The sequence below is a fragment of the Phyllostomus discolor genome, chromosome 2, assembly GCF_004126475.2.
Source record: "Phyllostomus discolor isolate MPI-MPIP mPhyDis1 chromosome 2, mPhyDis1.pri.v3, whole genome shotgun sequence".
Classification (NCBI taxonomy): domain Eukaryota; kingdom Metazoa; phylum Chordata; class Mammalia; order Chiroptera; family Phyllostomidae; genus Phyllostomus; species Phyllostomus discolor.
The window spans coordinates 127479895-127502329 of record NC_040904.2 but is presented as its reverse complement, the minus strand read 5'-3'; the positions used below and the strand labels follow the sequence as shown (position 1 = coordinate 127502329).

At 41.3% G+C, this 22435-nt stretch overlaps 1 protein-coding gene and 1 pseudogene across 1 annotated transcript in view; one reads left to right on the top strand and one right to left on the bottom strand.

Moving 5' to 3' along the window:
* TMCC3 (transmembrane and coiled-coil domain family 3) overlaps positions 1 to 22435 on the bottom strand; it is a 270396-nt gene that overhangs the window by 75197 nt on the left and 172764 nt on the right. The gene's annotated exons all lie outside the window — the stretch shown is intronic.
* On the top strand, positions 1183 to 5101 carry LOC118498976 (annotated as a pseudogene).

The window sequence follows — 22435 nt, the reverse complement described above, 5'->3', positions numbered from 1 at the left end:
GAAAAAGCAATGTGCAGAATAATTTATATGGTATTTCACCATTTATATATTGTAAAAACTATGTATGTGCTTATATATGCATAGAATATTTCTGGGAGGGTAAGCAAGAAACTAGGGAAATAGGCAAGAAACTGATGGCAGGAGAAGAGAACTAGGTAGCTAAAAGGAAGGGATAGGAGAGAGATTTATTTTTCATTGTATATTCTTTTAAAACTTGAATGTTGGAATTGTATGCATATATTAACTATTCAAAAAGTAAAATAAAAATACTTTTAAATGAAGAGATTAAACTGATTAAAACTAACTTAAGAAAGAGAAAACCCCATATAGTCCTAAAACCATTCAAGAAATTTAATGAAGACTTTAAAATAGCCCCATACATATGACACAAGTCCACCAGGCTCAGAGAGTTTTTTAGGTAAATTCTTTCAGAACACAGGAGAGTCAAATGTTAGTGTGTGAGTGTGTATGTGTACAATTATAGCTATGGTGGCCAGAGAAGGCCTCTGTGATAAGGTAACATTTGAGCGGAGACCTGAAAAGTAAGGGAGGCAGTATATAGTATGTAGATATCTGAAAGTTTCAGACAGAAGGAACAGCAGGTACAAAGGCTCTGGGGTAGGTACTTTTGGGGAGTGTTTGAGGAGGAGCAGGGAGGCCAGTGTTCCCTGGAAAGACAGTAGGAGATGAAGTCAGGGACATTTGAGAGGTCTGGACCATTTAGGCCATTTTAAGAACTCTGACTTTAATTCTGAGGAAGATGAGAATATTTGGAAAATTTTAAACAAATTTAAACAATTTCAAATTTTAGAGTGGCATGCTCTGCCTTTTCACTTGGAGAAAAAAGATCCCTATACCTCACAGGGAGGGTCACAGGACACACAAAAATCAATACCAGATAGAGCAGAGGCCTGAAGGGGGGGCAAACACAACTTTTAAAACTGCCAGAAGAAAATTAGAGAATATCATTATGATCTCAAGCCATAAGAAGCAGGTCACAAAAAGCATAAACCATAAAGATTCAACTACATTAAAATTATAAAACTTCTACTTATGAAAAGGAGTAATAATAAAGTGAAAACAAGCCACAAACACAACTGGAGCTAAAAAAATCAATAAGGATGATTTTCACAAACAATGCTTAGAAGTGAAAAAAGCAAGCCACATAAAATTACATGCATTATGATTTTATTCATGTAAAGTTAAAAATATAAAGATTAAAGCAGCTTCTATAAAGAAGAAGAGGTTGACATCCTTGAATGAAGCACTTCCAGACAGGAGACAGGCAGCAGCTAGAGTTAGGAGTGACAGAGGTGGTGAGCTAGAATCCCCGTCCTGCTTCCAGAAGTGGAAGTGCTCATGGATCTGGGAAGTCTGCAAGGCACACTCCTGCAAGATCTCCATCCAAGGAAGATTCCAGGCATTCCAGATCTGGATCCAGATCTAGATCTAGAAGAAGTTCTTGAAGGCATTATACAAGGTCACGATCTCAGTCTCGCTCTCATAGATGATCCTGTGGCAGGACTTCTAGTCAAGATTATAGAAGATGTAGCCACAGTTATTTTCCAATGTCTACTCGTAGGTGTCATGTGGGGCATCAGGCAAATCCTGATCCTAACTTTTGTCTTAGAGTATTTGGGTTGAGCATGTATGCTACAGAAAGAGTTCTAAGAGAAGTATTCTCTAAATATGGCCCCATTTCAGATGTGTGTATTGTGTATGACCAGCAGCTTATGTTCAAGAGGATTTGCCTTTGTATATTTTGAAAATGTATATGATGCCAGGGAAGCAAAAGAGCATGCCAATGGAATGGAGCTTGGTGGACATAGAATCAGAGTTGATTTCTCTATAACAAAGAGATCTCATACCCCAACGCCAGGAATTTACATGGGGAGACCTGCCTATGCAAGGTCACTATGACAGAGGATACGATCGAGGCTATGATGACCGGGACTACTACAGCAGATCACAGAGGGGAGGAGGAGGCAGAGGAGAAGGATGGAGAGCTGCTTGAGACAGGGATCAGATTTACAGAGGGCAGTCACCCTCTCCTTACTGTAGTCACGGAGGAGACAGATCACGTTCCAAATCTCGATCACATTCACCTCCTCACTATTAAAGCATGAAGTCAAAGACTTTCTGAAACCTGCCTTAGAGTTTGGATATTGCGACAATATTTTTTATTGTCTCCTGTTTAAAAAGTGAATAGCACCTAGTGAAGTTAGGTGACTTTTACACCTTCTATGATGATTACTTTTGGTGGAGTTGAAATGCTGTTCTCATTCTGCATTTGTGTAGTTTGGTGCTTTGTTCCAAGTGTTTTCAGGAAACTATATTTTGCATGTATTTTTTTTACAGTCTAAACTTTGATTGCTGAGAAGTTACTATTGTACAAAACTTCATTTAAAAGAAAGGTTTTTCTACTGAATCCAGGGTATTCTGAAGATCAAAACCTGTGTCAAAATGTTACCAAATGGCAAAAAGCAACACACAAAATTTGATTTTTGCTTCAAAAAAATAAAGATTAAATGACTTGTGTTTTTAGGAAAACAAAGATATACAGTAAAACTAGCAAGAAAAACAAAAGCATGATAAACACTAATTTCAGGACAGTATTTATCTCGGGGGGAAGAAGAAAGATTTAATAGGAGAGGAGTACAAGATCACAAATAATCATCTATTTAATGAATGACTGTATCTACACAGGCTATGTATTTATTCACACACAATGTTTCATAATAATTTTAAAAGTTTAAAAGCAACAAAGACTTGAGGCACAGATGTGATGATGGAATCCTTAATCCTGGGATTTAAGCCACCGGTGGGGTGACCCTACTCAAATAAATAAACATAACAGCATTTTTATAGGTATAAAGCTTGTTACAAAGTCAAGATAGTCTGTTACTATTAACTTGTCGTTATGTCAATTTAGTCTTACAAAGATCCATTCTGAAAATCTTATTTCTGGGCTTTTCCCCTCATTTATCTGATACCTAATTTTTTTTCTAGCTACATATGGCTACACGAAGTACAGTACTCAGGTGTGTGTGTGTGTAACTGCATGTGCATAACTTTAAAGACGTCAGACCTAAGTGAGGTCTCAGACAAACCAAAGTTGGGCTTATGTCAGTATACCATCAGGCATCTGCTCTTGATTTCTATTAATGTCTTGGCATTCCTTAGAAGAACTTCATCCTGGAAATGCTTACCCTCAGTGAAAAGGATAAGTAAATACTTCATTAGGTTCACTTGAATGTCATTTAACAGAGGATGTGCTTTTTAGATCATTTAGACTTATTCTGTGAGCCCTGAAGTTCCTCTACTGGGCACTCATATAAAAAATAATAGTGTTTTTTAAAAAATCCTCACCTAAGGGCATTTCTTTCATTGCTTTTAGAGAGAGTAAGGGAGAGAGGGAAGGAGAGAGAGAAACATTGTTTGGTTGCCTGTTTGTGTGTCTGGACTGGGCATCAAGGTACCCTGCCAGGGACCAAACCTGCAACCTTCCAATTATGGGACAATGCTCCAACCAACTGAAATGCATGGGCCAGGGCAAAAACTCATGTTTTTAAATACACAAATTAAGTAGTGTGAGACCAAGCTCCCCAGAAAAGACAGAAAACAGCAGTGCTGGTCACTATTTGGCTCTCCTATTGGGAAGTAGGCCCCAAGGGGTTAATAGACCCCGTCCCTTCTTTTGGAGGCATTGCTTAGGGTTTTGTCAGTCCTTAAAGGAGAGAGAGTGGGAGAGAGGGAGATGACAGAAAGAGAATGCAAATTTCTCCTGTCATTGTAAGAATTGTCTGTGCCGCTGCTGATACTTCCAAAAGCCTTTCTCCACAAAAAGTAATGAAAAAAAATCACATTTTTACAGTAACAAATGCAGTCAGAACAATAAGAAACACAAAAGTACAAAGACTAAGTGTGAAATAAGCATTTACTTCCTAAGTGTAAGCAGCACAATAAGGCAGCATATGCTAGGCACCAAAAAAAAAAAAAAAAAAGACAGTGGAACAAGTCATTTCAGTTCTACTGGCTTAAAGTTTGGAATGATGAGAACAGGGTCTATAAAACAGGTAGGATTACCCTTGACTTTTGTAGTACATATTTGTTTCTTTCCTGCCCAGTATCCAGTTGCTTCTTTTTGAAACAGGGCCTGGATTTTTCTTTTGGGACCTATCCCACCCCCACCTTCAATCCAAGTGGTTTTAGTGAGGCAGGCCAGCCCTACCGTTGGCTCCAGTGAGAGGCATATGGTCCAGCCTAGGCCAATCAAAACCACTGTAACTTTTGCATAGGCACATGACCCAGTCACAGCCAATCAGAATCCCCCCTGAGACTTGCTGGAAGCGAAGGGAAAGAGCTGTGCTCTTTCAGTGGGCATTGCTGAGCTGGTACGATGTGTGCCTCCTGCCGTGGTGGATGTCCTAGCACCGCACAAAGATAGCCTCTGAGGAAAGCAGAGCATGAAAGGAGGAAGGTTCCTTACTGAGTTAGAGGATTAGCTCCAGCTTTCCCATGATCCATTGCTGCATGACAAACCACCCTAAAATGTACTGGCTTACAACTACCGTTCACTTGCTCTTGATTCTGTCATGCGAGTGGGCCTCCAAAGGCATAGCTTTTCTTTGCCCCGTGGGACACTGGCTGGGGCTGAAGTACCCTAGATGGCTTCACTCATATGTTAGCACCTAAAGGAATGGGGGTGGCTGGACTGCCTGGGGTTGGCCAGGCCTCTGTCTCTATTTGTATATGCTTACATTTTTAATCACAAAATATTTTTGGTTACCTTCCAAGGGCTCCCCTCTCTCCATCAGGGCAGTTGGACTTCTTTACACCGTGAATGGTGTCCAAGAAAACAAAAACAAAAGCTGCCAAACCTCCTAAGGCCTAGATTGGAACTGGCAGAGTGTCACTCCTGTCACATTAGATTGGTCAGAACAAGTCAAAAGTCCAGCCCAGGCTCCAAGGGAGAAGAAAGAGCACCGCCTCCTGATGGAATGAGTGGCTGTGCCCACGGGGGTGGGAGAAAGTGCTGGCTGGTCATGGCCATCGATCCCCAACACCAGATAAGGCTGGACCCCTTTCATCATATATATATATATGTATACATCATATACATATATATATAAGAGGAATATATATATATATTCTAAGTTCTAAGTTCTAAGAATCCTAAAAATACAACATTCAGTGCTGGCTATGTGTACAAAGAAAACAAAAAGGAGGGTGGCATTTCAAGCAATGGCCAGAACTGTGGACCACATTAGTAAAGAAGAGTGCACAGACTCTGTTCCTGAAGCTGGGAATATAAAACTGCATCAAATACAGGCCCAACCTGAAGAGATGTTCCATCTGGACAGGGAGGCAGGCAGTAAAAGAAGTCGCTGCATATGTAAAGACAGTTGGAGTCCTGGTTCAGCGGCAGGATGAGGGAAGTCTCCTTAGCAACTTCCCCTCCTGACTTGTTTCAGGCTTACCATGTCAGTACAGTGGGGAGAAGGAAGGAGACATGGAGAAAAGCCTAATTTTATACAGAAAAAGGTAAGCCTTTTACAAAGTAAAGAAAAGTGTTTTTCCTTTCATACTGTTTTGATGTAATACTACAGGGAGCCTTCAAGTGTTCTGGACACTGGTTTCTAATGGTTGTCTTCCCTGCAGACCTGAGGCTAATTAAAAAGTTCAAAAATATATTTTACGTGATCAAAATGAAAAACCTTTGCCTGTGAAAGACCTGTTAAAAGTATGGAAAGACAAAATATAGATGGGGAGGAAATATTTGCACAACCACATATCCAACAAATGAGTTGCAACAGTATCTAGAATATATAAATAACTCTCAAAACTCAATATAAAAAGATAAATAACCCAACTTTAAAAGTGAGCAAAAGAACTTGAACAGATATTTCACTGAAGGCCAATGTAGATGGCAAATGAACACATGAAAAGATGCTCAATGTCACTAGCCATTAGGGAAATGAAAGTTAAAACCACACAGAGATATCATTATATACCTATCAGAATGGTTAAAATAAAAAAAGTGACAGCAGTAAATGCTGACAAAGACAGGGAGAAATTAGATAATTCATACATTGCTGTCAGGAATGTAAAATGGTAGAGCCTTTCTGGAAAACAGCTTGGCATTTTTTACAAAATGAAACATGCAGACACCACGTGACCCAGTAACTGTGCTCTGAGCATTTATCTTAGAGTAAAGAGAAATGTTCCTACAATAACCTGTAAGCAAATGTTCATAGCAGCTGTACTCATAAAAGCCCAAACTGGAGATATCCCTGATGTCCTTCGACAAGTGGATGGTTGAACAGTGGGGCATCCATATTATAGAACACCACTTGCCAGTGAAAGGGAGCAAACTGCTGATGTACAGCAACTTGGGTGAGCGTAAAGGGAATTACACTGTGTGAAAAAGCTGGTCTCCCAAGGTTATATACTCCCAAGGTGTGATTCCAGTGATAGCATTCTTGAAATGACAAAATTATAGAAATGGAGGAGATTGGTGGTTGCCAGGAGTTAGACACTAGGCGGGGAGGGGGCCGGGTTGCGGGAGGGAGGTGGGTGTAGTTACGAAAGGGCGGCACCAGGGAACCTGTGGTGATGGGACTCTTCTGTATCTCAACTGTAGGTGGTGGATAAGAACTACTCATGTGATAACTGCAGAGAACTAGCCCTGGCCGGGTGGTTCAGTTAGTTGGAGCTTCATCCTGTGACCAAAATTTTGTAGGTTTCATTTCTGGTCAGGGCGCATACTTAGGTTGCGGGTTTCTCCCAGTCAGGCTGCATTCCATAGTCGGGGCACGTAGGAGAGGCAACAGATCGATGTTTCTCTCTGTCTCTCTGTCCCACCCACCTCTCTCCCTCCCTCTCTAAATATATCATCAGATAAGGATTAAAAAATAAAACTTCAGAGAACTAAACACACACACATAACTAAATATGACTGTGGGTTGTATCAACATTAATATGATATTTGTACTATAGTTTGACAAGATGTTACCTCTGGGGAAATGAGGCAAAGGGTACACAGGATCTCTCTGTATTATTCCTTACAACTGCATATGAAGCAACGATAATCTTAAAATAGAATTTTAACTTAAAATGTATTTTAAATTTTAGGTGCAGTTGTAACTTTCACAGGGAAAACTTTGTCTTGGGGGCTGGAGCAACACAGAAAATAGGAATGGATGGTGTATGGCTTTTTTCCTCTGAAATCGTGCAGAGAACAGAGATCTGGCCTCTCGCTGCATCAAAGAAGGGGACCAGCTGTGGAACTGAGGGGTGATGGAGAGACTGCAGGTGGCGCTCACCTCCATCAGCGCCTGACCATGGTGCGCACTGTGTCTGAAGCTCCCACCAACTATGAAGAAATTGAGGGCCAAGGGCACAGTCCTTTATCCTTGGTCTGCCTGTGTGGAGTATAGCACCTGGAAAAAGCCATAGCCCCATAAGGTTTTCATGGAATAAATGACCAACAATTGACTCCTGATTTGGTTGGAAGAGTATGTTAAAGTTCATAAATTTGGTTCAGGTTCAAATTGACTCATTATATACTGACTTGTTTAGTAAAAATTCACATTGTAAGGAAATTGTAAAAATTTACAAATTGTGTGCTTCATTCTGTTGTGGGGTTCCCATACTGGTTCAAGTCTTTTTTTTTTAAGATTATATTTATTCATTTTTAGAGAGAGGGGAAGAGAAGGAGAAAGGAGGGAAATATCACTGTGCGGTTGCCTCTTGCACACCCCGTACTAGGGACCTGGCCTGCGACCCAGGCATGTGCCCTGACTGGGAATTGAACTGGCGACCCTTTGGTTCGCAGCCCACACTCAGTCTACTGAGCTACACTAGTCAGGGCTCAAGTCTTTATTTTATATTAGGTACACATGTATTATAAGTGCTTTGTTATTTCTAACCTCTAGAGTCTACCATTTTCTAGGAAAGGGTTTCACTGCTGACTACTGTGTATGACTATTGACTGTCTGTTACTGCTGTTTCCCAGAAACCCACAATGACAGAAAACAAAAGTCGATGAAAATACCTCTCTTTGCATGAGGCACAGTGTTCTGTTTGGTTAAGTCTTAACTGGAGTTGTAACACTGAGGTTTCCCAGTTCACTCGAAGCAGTTTCCTGGAGATCTCTAGCTATCTCCATTCTATGCATGGCCAGCCCAGGTAAATTCTTTTTCATTAGGCACATATTAAATCTGCAGGATGACCTAGCTACACTTCAGGATCACATCGTCTGTGAATTCACTTTGCATTTTATCAATTCACTTTGTAAGATAAGAATGGCTGGTGGAATATAAAACTACCAGAGAAATCTGATGTGAAGTCTCAAACCAGTCCAGTCACAGTGCTTTTAAAAGAGGACATGCTGCATGCCAAAGCCTTCCTCATCCACTTCAGCCTGCACACATTGCTTCCTTCTGACTTCTGACAGTATCTGTTGCTTACATCCCTACATAAACATTGGAGTATAAATAACCATGTACAGTTTCAGGGAGGCAGGATGGTACACTGAAGACAGACTGCCTGCATTCAGATCATGGCGCTGCTACCTACTAGCTATAAAGCCTGGGCTCTCTCATTCGTAAACTGAGGATGGTAATAGGATATACCTTATGTTACTGTTGAGAATAAAGGAGGTAATATATGTAAAGCACTTCCAATAAGAACTCAGTAAATGTCTGCAGAAAACAAAATAAGACCTAAAGTCTGTCTTCATGTGGTGACTTCTTACCAGGAAGACTTCGAAGACTGTGGTTATCCTGGAACGTGTTCTGCTAAGGAAGAGGGTGCACTCCAGCACTGAGCCTCCTCCCCTCCAACTCTGGTAACAGAACAAGGAAGAAAGTGGAAGCCTCTGGCTAAGCTCCGGGCCCCAGCTACTGAGAAAGGCAAACTTCCCCTTAACACAAATCTTCAGTTCTCTTAGTCCCCGAGACACCTGCTCCCACACATAGCAGAGTTGCTTTTTGTTTGTATACTTTGACCAAATAATTCCACTTTTAGGAATCCATCCTAAAGAAATAATACAATACAGAAAAGGTTTTACTGACAAGATTGTGCATTACAGTTTTTTCTTTCTGAAAAGTTTGAAAGAATCTAAAGGACTGTTTATGAAAAATAAAGGACAAATTGTATAAATTAGGAAACAGTCATACAAAAATTAGAGGATACTTATTGCAAATTATACTTAGGAAGAATTTGTAATCATATGGGGAAATGTTTATGCAATGATACTATACAAAGAAGAAATCAGGATAACCCTACCAGATTGAGAAAAATTAAATAGCATGACAATACTTAGTGCTGGCAATGATCTGCAGCAGCAGGAACTCTCGCCTGTGGGGGGAGGCAACGTAAACAGGTACAATCCCTCGGAAGCAGAAGTTGGCACTATCTCATAAAGCTGAAGCTACTCAGACCCTATGACCCTGCCTCTCCACCCATCAGTGTACACCTGGAGGGCACCAATCAATCAGGACACCCATACAAGGATATTCATAGTGGTAACAGTCCCTTTCTGGAAACAACCCAATTGTCATCAACAACAGAATGGCTACATAAATCTCAGCATAGTTATTTCCCAATTACCATCAGTCATCTGTTGCTGGAAACCCAGCAGGCAGGCACACACCTACAGAAATGATAAGAAGTCACCGGGCATGCAACATGTAGGTTTTTCAGAATATTATCAGGACTTGGTTATTTGGAGTTTAAAAGAACAAATATTCCTTGGAGGTTATAAAAGGAAAGACAAACAAATAAAAAATAAATGTTCTCCACAAAAATGCTAACCAGAGCCTGTTTCCCATTATCTTAATATGATCTCTAAAGAGATTAAGTGATTTGACCAAGGGTACCCAACTAATAAATGGCAACAGTGGAGTCTAATTCCAGGCTTATCTTATACTCAAAAACTCATTTACTAGGTGTATATCCCTGGACAATTTATTGGCCTCAGTTTCTGCAACTGTAGAATGGGTATAATTGCATCCCTTAAACAGTAACTGCCTTTTAACCTACCAAAGGCCTATGGTAGCACCACTAAACATATAAATGGGAAAGAAACTCATTGCATCTGGAAACTCCACTGCTGCATGCCCCCTCACATAATATTTAACTCATATCAACTTGACTTGCCCCCACCCCTGCCCAACCTGACTTTCCCTGCTTCTCCCGAACAGTTTAATGAATGTCCAGCATTCATAATAAATCTCTGTTTCCTGTTCTTTCCCTGGGGGGGAGAAAAAAAACAAGCAGGGCATTTGAAACTCAAAATTACACCATTATGACTTTAACCTCTGTCTGAAGCCTCCTGGAAAATCCTTTTAAAATTTTTATGTATTTATTTTTAGAAAGAGCAGAGGGGAGGGAGAAAGAGAGGGAGAGAAACATTAATATGAGAGAGAAACATCAACTGGGTTGCCTCTCCTGTGCCCCCAACCAGGGACCTGGTCCCACAACCCAGGCTGTGCCCTGACCAAGAATCGAACCAATGACCTTTTGGTTTTCAGAACAACACTCAGCCTACTGAGCTACGCCTGTCAGAGCAAATCCTTTTGTTTTTAAATAATTTCCAGGTACTTTCAGATTTTCAGTTTTGCAGTTTAAGTTTCACAAAATGAGATCAATTCTTTGGAAGTGAAGGTTAAATTTCCTACGAGCATTCAGAAGCACCCACTTTCCTAGCTGACAGTGCTGAAAGGCATTCTATAGTTCTATTATTTCTCACTGCTTCTTCCCAGATCAACGGTGGCTGATGTACTCCTAGGTAACATTTCTGACATTCCACTGAAGGAACATCTTTCACAAAAGAAGAAAACCACTATACCAGGCACAAGATTTATAGTATCTAATGTAATGTCACCAGCGTATACAGATTACTCGGCAGGCAGGCACACCAACTCACATATATGAGCATGCATGTAACACACACATCTACAGAAATGATAAGAAGTCACTAGACATACAACATATAGGATTTTAATAATAATAGCAGGACTTGGGCAATTGGAGTTAAAAACAACAATATTCCTTTCAACTGCAAAAAGGGACTCTTGTGGGTTATTAGAGGACAAAAACAAATAAAAGATCTGAAAAGAGCCCAAACTGCTAGTAAAGCTCAAGCTACAATTTCTGTTCCCCCAAAGAAGAAAATCCATGTATTTCACTATAGTCTTCTGACACTCATACTTTCAAAACTGTTCTCTAGACAACGCTCTGCTGAGTGAACTGAGATATGAGACAGAACCCACTACTGAGATGAGGTATTCGCCTTCTTACTTATTTCCATCTTTTACAAACAGAACTGCATTTGCCTCAACCAAAAATATCAGACATTTTAGATATTCCATTAGAATATACATGAACAATTAGGATATATATTATTCATTAAAGCCCAAGCCCAGAGATACCTATTTAAATGACTGCGCTTTAAATGTTTTCCTTATTTTGATATCGCAATTGATTGTCTAAAGCTGCCCTGGCTGGTAGAGTGGACGCGAGCTGCAAGCGGCCAGTGAGCACCTGCAACGTGCATACTCATACGCAGGAACCTAACTTTTCTTTAATCTTAATTAAGTAATATTTTCAAGGCTTCACACAAAAAATTCAAGGTATCTCAATTTTTGTTATGTTGACCAGATGTCAACATAAACAACAAAGGTCACCTTTATGTAGTTGCCAACATACGACAACACAGAAGCTGACAAGCATTCTGCACATCTCATCGCAGGAAGGCGAGACAAACGTCATATACACACACTGATACTCGCACAGCTCTTTCCCCCAGGGGATCTCTCAGGTCAAAGTTAATCTTCCTTCCCTACTAGCATATTATGTATAATTTTAGCATAGTGTTATAATAATCTAATTTATGTTAAATAGTGTATATATCTACCACACCCCTCTCTACTAGAGTATGATCTTTTTGAAATAGAGAACTAACTTGCTTCTTTTAAAAATCCATCACTGCCTGGCCTAGTTCTTGCAGTGGAAATCCTGCCATATATGTTGATGTATTTGATATAGTGTATACTAATATTTAAAAAAAAATCATTCTTCTACAAAAGAAAGCCTAAAACTGATATTGAAGTATTCCATACTTCTATATTCCTGGAGTGAAAGTTGCAATGTCAACCACTTGTCAATTTTCCCTAAATCAGCTGACAAGTAAGAGAACCCAATTTAAAAGGGTTTTCCCTAAACTTGACAAGCTTATTTTAAAATTCAGTGGAAGAAAACATATAACTCCGATGAAAAATTGTGATGAGTGGGGGCAGACAAGGTGATTTCTCCTTACTAAATATCAAGACATTTTATAGCAACAGTACTTCAGTTAACATGACTGAGGATAAGCTCATAGGCCAATGAAGAGAGGGCTCAGAAGAAGAGCCACGCATACTCTCGAGCGTAATCTACGACAGAGGCAGTGCTTTGAATCAAGTGGGAAGGAAAATACTGGGTGTTCACCTAGAAAATGTAAAGCTGCAGTGGATCCCTATCTCACACCAAAAGAAAAGAATTCAGGTGCAATTCATCATTGGAAATTATGTCTTATTTCCTATTATTGGTGATTCACTGAGAACTCCATATGGATTATGCAGTACATGAATTATACATTGTTAATACATTGTTCCTACCCAATGGAAAGAAAAAGGAACAGAAATGATGGTTTTTAAGTACGTACTTTAAAGATGCCTATGCAAAAGGGTACATAAAACATTCCCCCCCCCTTCTTTAATGTAGTGAATCAAGTCAGAAATCACTGCAGTTTTTGGAAGGTCAAAACTTTAGAACTGAGATGGAGGCCTGTAAGTAAATGCAGGGACTCAGTTACTGTGCAAGTGCCTCTAAAGACTTCTTTGAAGCTAATGCTGTAGAGCTCAACGCAAAATCCAGCTGAACAGTGACAGTGCACCTGTGCCATTAAGCAGCACCCCTGACTCACTTAAGCCTGGTTGTTGTTAACTGAGGCAAAGCTCAATCTCACCCTCATTCACCCAGAACTTAGCCGGTTACAGTCAGGGCCATGCCATGCATCAGACCGTCAGAGCATCGGCATGGAAAGAGCTGTCTCTGGATGCTGCAGGGTTTGCTTACACTGCTGTAGTTCTAAGCCGCTGGTGGCATTTCTCTCCTGATGTTGACAGAGGCCAAACCACCCCAAATTGGGCTTTGAGAGAAAAAGAATGTTTTAAACATGTTACAGATCACACATGTCCCAGATCATCACTCACGTGAGTCCATTTCCTGCTGTGGAGTTGTTGTTCCCTGCCTTCTGACTCTCTCCTCTTGATTTTCCTGTTTGACCCTGCAGTGATCTCATAGCACAGACGTGGTACTGCTATGAACATTTTTAAAAATTTTATTTTCAATGTCAGTTTACACTCAATGTTGTTTTGTATTAGTTCCAGGTGTACAGCATGGGGGTTAGACAATCATCCACTTTACAAAGTGTTCCCCCTGCTATTTCCAGAACCCACCTGGCACACAGTCATTAGAATATCATTGACTAGAGACCCTATGCCGTACTTGATGTCCTCATGAATATTTGGTAACTGCCAATTTGTATTTCACAATCCCTTATCCTTTCTGAACCAGTCTCCCAACTCCCCTCCCCTTGGCTACCTCTCAGTCTGTTGCCATGAACTTTTGTATTAGTTTCTAGGGCTGCCATAACAAAGTGCCAGAGGCTGGTTGGCAGAATAACAGACATTTACTTTCTCACAGTTCTGGAGGCTGAAGTCCAAGATCAAGGTGACAGCAGAGCTGGTTTCCCCCGAGGCCTCTCTCCCTGGCTTTCAGATGGCAGCCCTCTCGCTGCTCTGTCTCTTTCCCTGATCATCCTCTGTACACACACCACCCTGGCAGCTCCGTGTGTTCAAATTTCCTCTTCTCATAAGGACACCAGTCAGACTGGAATAGGGCCCACTGTAATGGCCTCATTGGAACTTGATCACCTTGTTAAGTTAAAGGCATCTCCAACTATATTGAGGAACTGGGGATTAGGGCTTGAATGTATGTTATTTTAGGGGGACACAATTCAGCCTGCAACACCATTTATGTGATGATTAACTTGGCAAATACACATAAGCAGCTATGCTGTGAGGCAAGGAGGAACAGCATCTGCAAAGTGAAGGAGACGGGATCTCTAAACCCACAGAGAATGTCTCCGTCTCCGGGAAAATAAAACCCTGATTTCTTTTGTTGAAAACTGCTCACTCTGATTAGGCAATCTTTTAAACTCCTACTTTAATTTCACAGAGAGAAAGTGATGTAAAGAATTTCTTCAAAAGGGGTAACTAGAGAGGTAATGATCCATCAACTGTCTTTAACAGCTCCTGCAAAATATCGTCCTTTCTCCTTCTGAGCAGTTACAATTCTCAATATGCCATCCCTATGTTGAAACATATGTGCAGGGCCTGGTGATAAACGGGCAAAATGTGAGAGTGTAGGGAGAGGACTGGAAGACACAGAGACAAGGGAAACCAGTGAACTGAGATTTTAAAGAAAGAAGCACGGTTAAGAAAAACAAACATACTGTTGAGAGCTAAGAACACTCTGCAATGGTGCTTCTCTGAAGGGACCCACCACGGTGGGACTGACCAAGTGAATTTCTGGTGTGAAAAAGTGGCAACAGGAAGGAAAGAGAAATAGAAAGTGCTTATTACTCAGTTATTCATTTTGAAATGAGACGTAATCTACTTAAAAAGACTTCGGAGACTGGAAGGGAACACGCAGTTGTCAGTGGAGACTGGGGGGCGGGACAAAGCTCTGCCTTTGCTGGTGCAATGAGGAGTGGGCTTTTCAGGCCTGACAGACAATCTCCTTAAAGACTGAACCTGGGACTAGCAGAGGGCCCTACAGTCCCATATTCTAGTGTTAAAGTCTATACCATGCCTAAGTAAATGTATTTAAGGAGCTTTGGCCAAAGATGGGAATTTATAATTACATATTGATCTATATTGGATTTCATGGCCAGCTGCAGAGTTTGGAATTTCTTCAGGATTACTTCCCTGCCAACTTCTAGGTAACTTCTAGTACTTTCAAAGCACCTCTGAATATACATTTTCAACAGATGGAGTTGCTAAATGCTTGGTGCAACGATCCATGGATGTGTTACCACCCACAGCAGACAAAGCAGATATTCTGTCTGCTCCACTCACGTTCCAACAAATATTTACATCCTTCCATGGACCCATTTCAAGACCGCAATACATAGAGTCTCATTGCTCTTTTAAGGTGGATGCAAAAACTAGTTGATGATTTCCGGATTTTCCAATTAACTTGTTCTCAGACACATTATTTTTAGCATAAAAAACAGACACAGTTCATGGTCTGTAGATACTTTTATTTACATATCAATCATACTTCTAAGCATGGTACCAATAATGTTTTTTCCAGGAGGAGCAATTTTTTAAAAAGTACTTATGCCCTGACCGGTGTGGCTCAGTTGGTTGCATGTCGTAACGCAAAGTGAAAGGTCATGAGGCAAAAGACTGATGTTTCTCTCCCTGTCTTCCTCTCTTCTCAAGTCTCTAAAAATAAATAAATAAATAAAATCTTTAAAAAAAATTTACACTTTTAAAGTCCAGAATTGTAGAACTTTCAGAGCCTTCAAGAATGTGTGGTCTAGCTTTCTGTTTTAGATGAGGAAACTGAGGCACAGATGTAAACTGACTTGCTAAGCAGCGGCAGAGCCAGAAAAAGAAGTAGAAGAGAGAGAGAGGGGACTGCAGTTACTGCGTGGCCGGATCCAGGTCTACACATTGTCACACACACACACACACACACACACACACACACACCCCTCACAGTGTCCTGGTCACCGTCCTAGGGCAGTGGGGCTGAGATTGAGTTTAGGAAACACCCATTGTGACTCTGAGCAACTGATTTAAACCCATCTGAATAATAAAGACCACAACAGCTCTTTCCCATTTCCCTACACTTTCAAAGAAAATAAACAGAACCAAGTTATATCAAGTTCAACCCCGACATTTAAAATGGCACTATACAACATTAGATTCAATAGCGTCTCAAAATCATGAGTTTATTTCCTACTATTCACTCGCTGGATTTTTACTGGCTTCAATGTTGGCAACATAATTGACATTCAGTTAAGAAAGTATGAATTAAGACATATTTGGGTGTAAATCTAGTGAAGTTCTGGCTGTTTGACCTTAATTTACCAGTGATAAAAAGTTCCATAATCTTTTGATTGTTTTTATTTTGAATGTAATTATTTGAATGAAAATGGAATTTTCGTGATGCTTCAGCATGTCTAACCTGAATAGGAAATTTACTGACTACCAGGGTATCTCATATAGCCCTTACCTAATGTTCGCAGTGACAGATACAAAAAGATACAAGAATCAGCTAGTAATTGATCCAAACTCAAGCCTATCTGACATCAGAATCCAAGCCAAGGAAGTATGGAATGTGTTTAAAACATATCACCCTTGCTGGTGTAGTTCAGTGAATTGAGCATAGGCCTGTGAACCAAAGGGTTGCCAGTTCAATTCCCAGTCAGGGCACATGCCTGGGTTGTGGGCCAGGTCCTTAGCAGGGGGTATGTGAGAGGCAACCACACATTGATGATTCTCTCTTTCTCTTTCCCATTCCCTCTCTCTAAAAATAAATACATAAAATATTTTTAAAAACATATGAAGCTTAGTTAAATGTTCTTACTTAAAGATTCTTAAAACTTAAAGCTTCCTAAAACCTTGTATTTGTTTCACGGAACTTATAGTCCAATTGGAGATGTTTTATCGTACTGACCGCTGGGGCTCAATTTCTGTGATCCCATTAATAAGTGTTTTTATTTGGCAGAAAGAAGAAATAATTTCTATGTATTTGATCCACAACTACACTGACTGCTAAACACCACTGGATTTCAGGGCTAATGAGACCTGATGCTTCACACCTATTGACTCAAAGTGCTGTGAACACAAAGGCCATCCTTAAATCCCACCGGGGAGTCTGAATGGCAGGAGTGAGTGATTAGGTAAGAGCCTGACTAGTTACTACTGCCATAAACACAGCTTACAGGGCATATATATCATTACTATTTGTAGGACCTCAGTGGCTGGCACGATATTAGTTTTCTACAGACAGCAAGTAACATTCATTGTCAGATTTTCTGTGTTTTCCAGTTTATATTTAATGCACGAGGTTAGTGTTTACAGTCAAAGCTGTTTTTCCTTACTACTACTTAATAGTCTTCCAGATCACTTTGGAAGTCTAACTCTGCCCTTGGGTCATCCTCAGTAGAATGGAAAGTGGGAAGGGGATGGGCTGTGTTGGTTTTTATGTCATCATGTCCATAATTAGGCTTTGTTTTCAAAAAGGGAATAACCAAATGTCCAGGCACAATAACCCTGTAACCTTGGGCAGTTTTGTAACCTGAAGTGGTACACTGACAAACCTGGTAATTATTCTTGTTTTAATCTCAGACAGTCTGTTCCCAGTCGCCAAGCATGTACTCAGTGAATCAAATCTACTTCCGTCAGCGCTTTAGATCCCATTCGTATCCCAGCACAAACACGCATTTCCTGAAGGAAAGGAGCCTTGTCCTCAAAAGGGAAGTTGAAGTCTTTAAGCTTCAGATAAGTCTTTTCAACATTAAAAAATAAACAAAAACCAAAGCTAAAAACAACAAATCCCACCTTTGGCAGGACGTGAGTGTATCTTATAGCAATGCAAATTAGAAACCTGTCCTTTATTTCATGCCTATTGCTACACTAGTTATAAAGTGTACAAGCACTGCATCAGTCACGTCCACTTAAGGTATCTGTAGCTTCAGAGAGCAACCTTGTTGAGGGAGAGGGGCAGACGGAACTAAATTTTGGACTGGGAGGTTTGGACTGGGAAGATTCTCTATCGCCACTATCCCAGGCTCCCCTTGACTTTCAACTCAGGGAGGACACATTTTGCATATTCATTCAGGCCTAGATTGAGAGGAACCCTATTTTAGTGGATTAGACCTATGAAGTCAAGTCATTACAGTTTACGAAACAGAACCAAGCGAAATGAAGCCCATAAAAAGGCCGATATAACAACAGTCTGTATCTCAGCTTTCCTATTCTCTTAGTTCACCACGTGTCTTTGAACATCTATTTCCATTTTTCAAGAGGTACAGATCACATAACTGCCAAATCTTCCTCCTGTTTAGTGAAAAGGGTCACCAGATTAATGAGTGGCAATTTCAAGCTCCACTTGGAAAACATTTTGTTTTATGAAATACCCTGACTTTACAGCGGAATCCAAGCAAACCAGCCGATGGACATTTATGGAGGGCCTACTGTGTGCCCGCCCCACTTTGGCCAGGCAGCAGGGAGACAGCAGCTGAGACCACCAACAGCACCCAGCCACAGGGAGCAAAGCATGGAGGGAGAGACACTGAACAAGCCAGTGCAGTGTGACGTGGGCTCTCACAAAGAAAGAAGCAGAGGCAAGATGGGACATGACAGGGAGACCTAACTATGTCTGGGTAGTGGGAAGGACTCCCTGATGGAAACATTCGAATCCAGACCCAAAGAAAAAAGTTTTCAAGTGTGTGCAGAAGGAGTAGAGAAATACAGCTGAGGGCAAAGAAGTATGCTGAAGGCATGGAGATAAATCTAATGAGAAAAAAGTAAGGGATTGGGAACAAGGCACGGAAAGTGAGGGGCAAGTTACAGATCTCACAGGGCCTGGTGGGCCAGATGAGGGACTCTAGGGTTTTTTGCCGGGCCAATTAGAAACCACCAATGGGTTCTAAGCAGAGGAATCATATGGTCAGGTTGTTGTTTGTGGTTGTTCTAGGTCAGTCTGGCTGTAGTTGGTGTAGAACTGAAGAATTTGGTTTCTTTCTGTTACAACTAAATAAAGGAGTAAATACTCACTCAACCCTTTTTTTCAACTAAAATGTTCTAATTATGTAGTGGGGTGCTCTGAGTAGCAGCAGGATGTAGGTACAGAACTATTATCCCAAAGCAGACAGTAGTAAGCTTTCTGTAGCCAAGGGAAGGTGTTAAAACTCATACTTGGGGCAAAGCGTTCTTTACCCTGGGAGGGAGCGCTTGGGCTGTGCATATGTTACTGGGGTGCCTACTGCCCATGGGCTGCACTCCCCTCCAGTGGTGTAATCCCGGGGCAAACGCTTCTGATGTTACATGTCCCTTTCACTAACTTAAACAGCTGCTCCATTGTAAGAAAGGCCCATATTCACAGAAAAATTTTTTTTCACTGCTTCTCATAGATTCCTACATTTTTGTGGATCACTCACCCGATAGGCCCGCTGTAGCTGAAGGGGCAGGGCAGACACAGAGGAACCAGTTAGGAGGCCACTGCTCTCATCTGGGAGACATGATGGAGGCTTGCAGTGGAGTGGTGAGGAGTCCACCCGCAAGAGGTGGTGGGACAGGAGCAGCAGGACTCTGAACATGATGTGCTGAAGGGAGGGACTTCAAGTGGGACTCCTGAGCGGTTGGTTAGGGGATACTGACTGAGGTGTGGGATGTGAGGAAACATGTGCACCTAGGGATGTACTGAGTGGTCCCCAAGGGCAGATGGAAGTAAACAGGTGGGTAGATACAGCTGCAGGTCAGAAGAGAAATAAGAGCAAGAGTTCAGTTTGGCAACTATAGGCACACAGATATTAACTGAAGCCCAGGTGGTCTTAGAGAGAGGACAGGATGGGAGAGGAAGGACCTGGGACAGACCCAGAGAAGTGTGGGACTGTTTCATTAGCCTCCTATGCAGGCCCCTGCTTCCAACCTTGCCCCCTAATAGTCTTTTGCTTAAAACCCTCTACTGGCCTCTAATGTCACTCACAGTAAAGCAAAGTCCTTGCTGTGCCCCTACAAGAGTGCAAGATCTGCTCTGCCCCTCTCCTAGCCCTGTCTTGCTCAGTCTTCCTCCCCACCACTCTTCCCACTGGCATGCTCTGCTCCGGCACGCTGGCTTTCTTGCTGTTCTCTAAATGTACCAAGTACACCCCACTTCAGAGTCTTTGCACTTGCTACTCTCTCACTTCCTGAGGGCTCTGGTTCAGTCAGTGAGGACTGCCCTGAGTGTCCTATTCTAAACTGCCCTTCATCCACTGTCCTTCCCTGCTTCCTAAAACTTAACATCTGTGTGATATGTCTACTTTACATACAGTTAAAGTAGGCAAATATAAATATGGTATATAACATATGAATATACTGCATGCATAATATGGTATATATGGTACAAATATAAATATGGTGTATAACATATGAATATACTGTATGCAATAGTATATTCATATGTTAGATACCATATCTGTATTTACTGCATATCAATCATCATCTGGTACATTACACATTCATGTTTATAATTTACCACCCCCAAATGTAACTCCAAGAAGCCAGCAACTTAATTTTGTTCACTGCTCTATCCTTAGAGCCAAGAAAAATTCCTGGCATGAAATATGCACTTGCCAAAATATTTGTTGAGTTAAAAATTCCAACATTTCATGATACCATAGACAAGGAGGAGGGATCAAGGGTGTAGGAGGAAAACAAGAAAACAGTGTCATAGAGAACAAGGAAGGGTGCATGCTGCTGGGAGCAATGGTTGACATCTCTTGTTGCTCAACCCCCCCAGCAGACACTGTGCTCACCGCCCCACCCCCCCCAACCATCTCCTTTAGACCTTGCTGCAGTCCTGTGATGAAGGTGCTACCCATATTTAACAAAAAATTAGCTATGGTACCTTTCCCAAGGTCATGATGATGTGTAGTAAGTTCTGTTGGGAGGAATTAACTATGAGTCCTACAAACTGTCCCCTGAATGGATTCATGGGGAGACCACCGGTGACTTTAACAGAACCGTGGGCAGTGTCCAGCCTGGAGAAGAGAGAGGGAGGGGCAGGGGAAGAACTGAGGATAGGGAGGCAGCCTGTCTGTCCAGGGCTGGCCTGTGAAGAGGAGCGTAGGGTAAGGGCTGGACCTGTGGTTACAGAGAAAGACGGCTTTATTTTAGGTGAAGAGGAAATAATTTGAATTCTAAAACCCAGCCCCTTTTCAGAGTTTTGGTTAGCATGTCTATATGAGCAATCAGCACAGATGAGATATTTGTTTCCCTTGTTTCCTGCTCCACAGAAATTCAGATTTTGCTTATAAATTTGGTTTTAAAAAATCCTTAGCTTTGCATAAAATTTGCTTCCCACATCCTACAGACAGAGAAATCTATGGAAAAGGAGATGTGTAATTGGGTCAACATAACAAAGAAACAAAAAGATGACCTACTCTGGTTCTCTTGGGAAGATGAAAAAATCAGTGCTTTAGAAAAATCAATCAACGTGCTATTCTGTAACAACGTGGAGGGGAGGCCCATACCCTGTACCTGGGCGCAGAGAACCTGGCTGGCTGTTTCTTCTGATTTAGCCACTGTTTGCCTCCTTCTGCAGGTTGCTCAGCTTCAGTGTCAGGATAATGTTTACTGTGCCTCTCTGGTTCTGAGCATAATCAGACAAGGTGGAGCCAGGAAAATTGCTTTATACACATACAAGGTATTCCCAGTATTTCTTGTAAATAAAGGTCAGCCTAAAAAAATCTTAATCATAATGTACACAGCCTGGAAGGAACCTGTTTGGGTACGTGTACAAACATTTACCACCTGAATCAAGAGGAAAAAAAGTGCCAAAATTGTTTAACAATTCCACATGATAGGTATTGAGAAACACTTGCATATTTATCATTTATTCCTACAACTGGTGCTGTTGAAACTGATGTACTGCAAATGAGGTTAGGCCAGGCCTGAGCTCCAGGCAACATCTGTTCTCTGAAAACACTGTGTGACACACTTTCAGTTCGCTCTGGATCTGACAGTGTAATAATTTGTACCCGAGTCCTGCTACACAGTAATTCCATGCATTTACTAACCAAAGAAAAACCAGTACAGCCAGTGTAATTAATTATAGACCAGCCAAGCATCAAGACCCACCCTTAAACACTTCTGAAATTAGGCCTCACTTGGGGCAAGACCACACATGCCTCCAGCCGTGTACCAACTCCCCAGCTGTGCCCATTTCTTATGAAGACATGGCTACAGCCACCTCCATTTAGAGAAATGAAAGCAGAAGGACCTCATTTGGGCTTTACTTTTAGTTTTTAAATTTTAAATCATTCAAGTCCTGCCTTTTGTTATCATTGTACATTATAAATATTGAAAATGCTGAATGGGGGTGGGGGAGAGATTAAGTGCTATTAAGTGTTACAGAGACCAAATGCATCAGGCGTTTCACTTATGTAACATTCTGGGCTGCAGAACCCTCTGAGTGGGAGTGAATCAATCCCACATCCAAGCAGATAACAGCTGAAGCTACCCTCTCAGCACAATTCTCCCGGGCATCCTGTTGTATCTCTGCAAAATAAGATGGACTCTCCTTCCTCTCCTGAACCCCA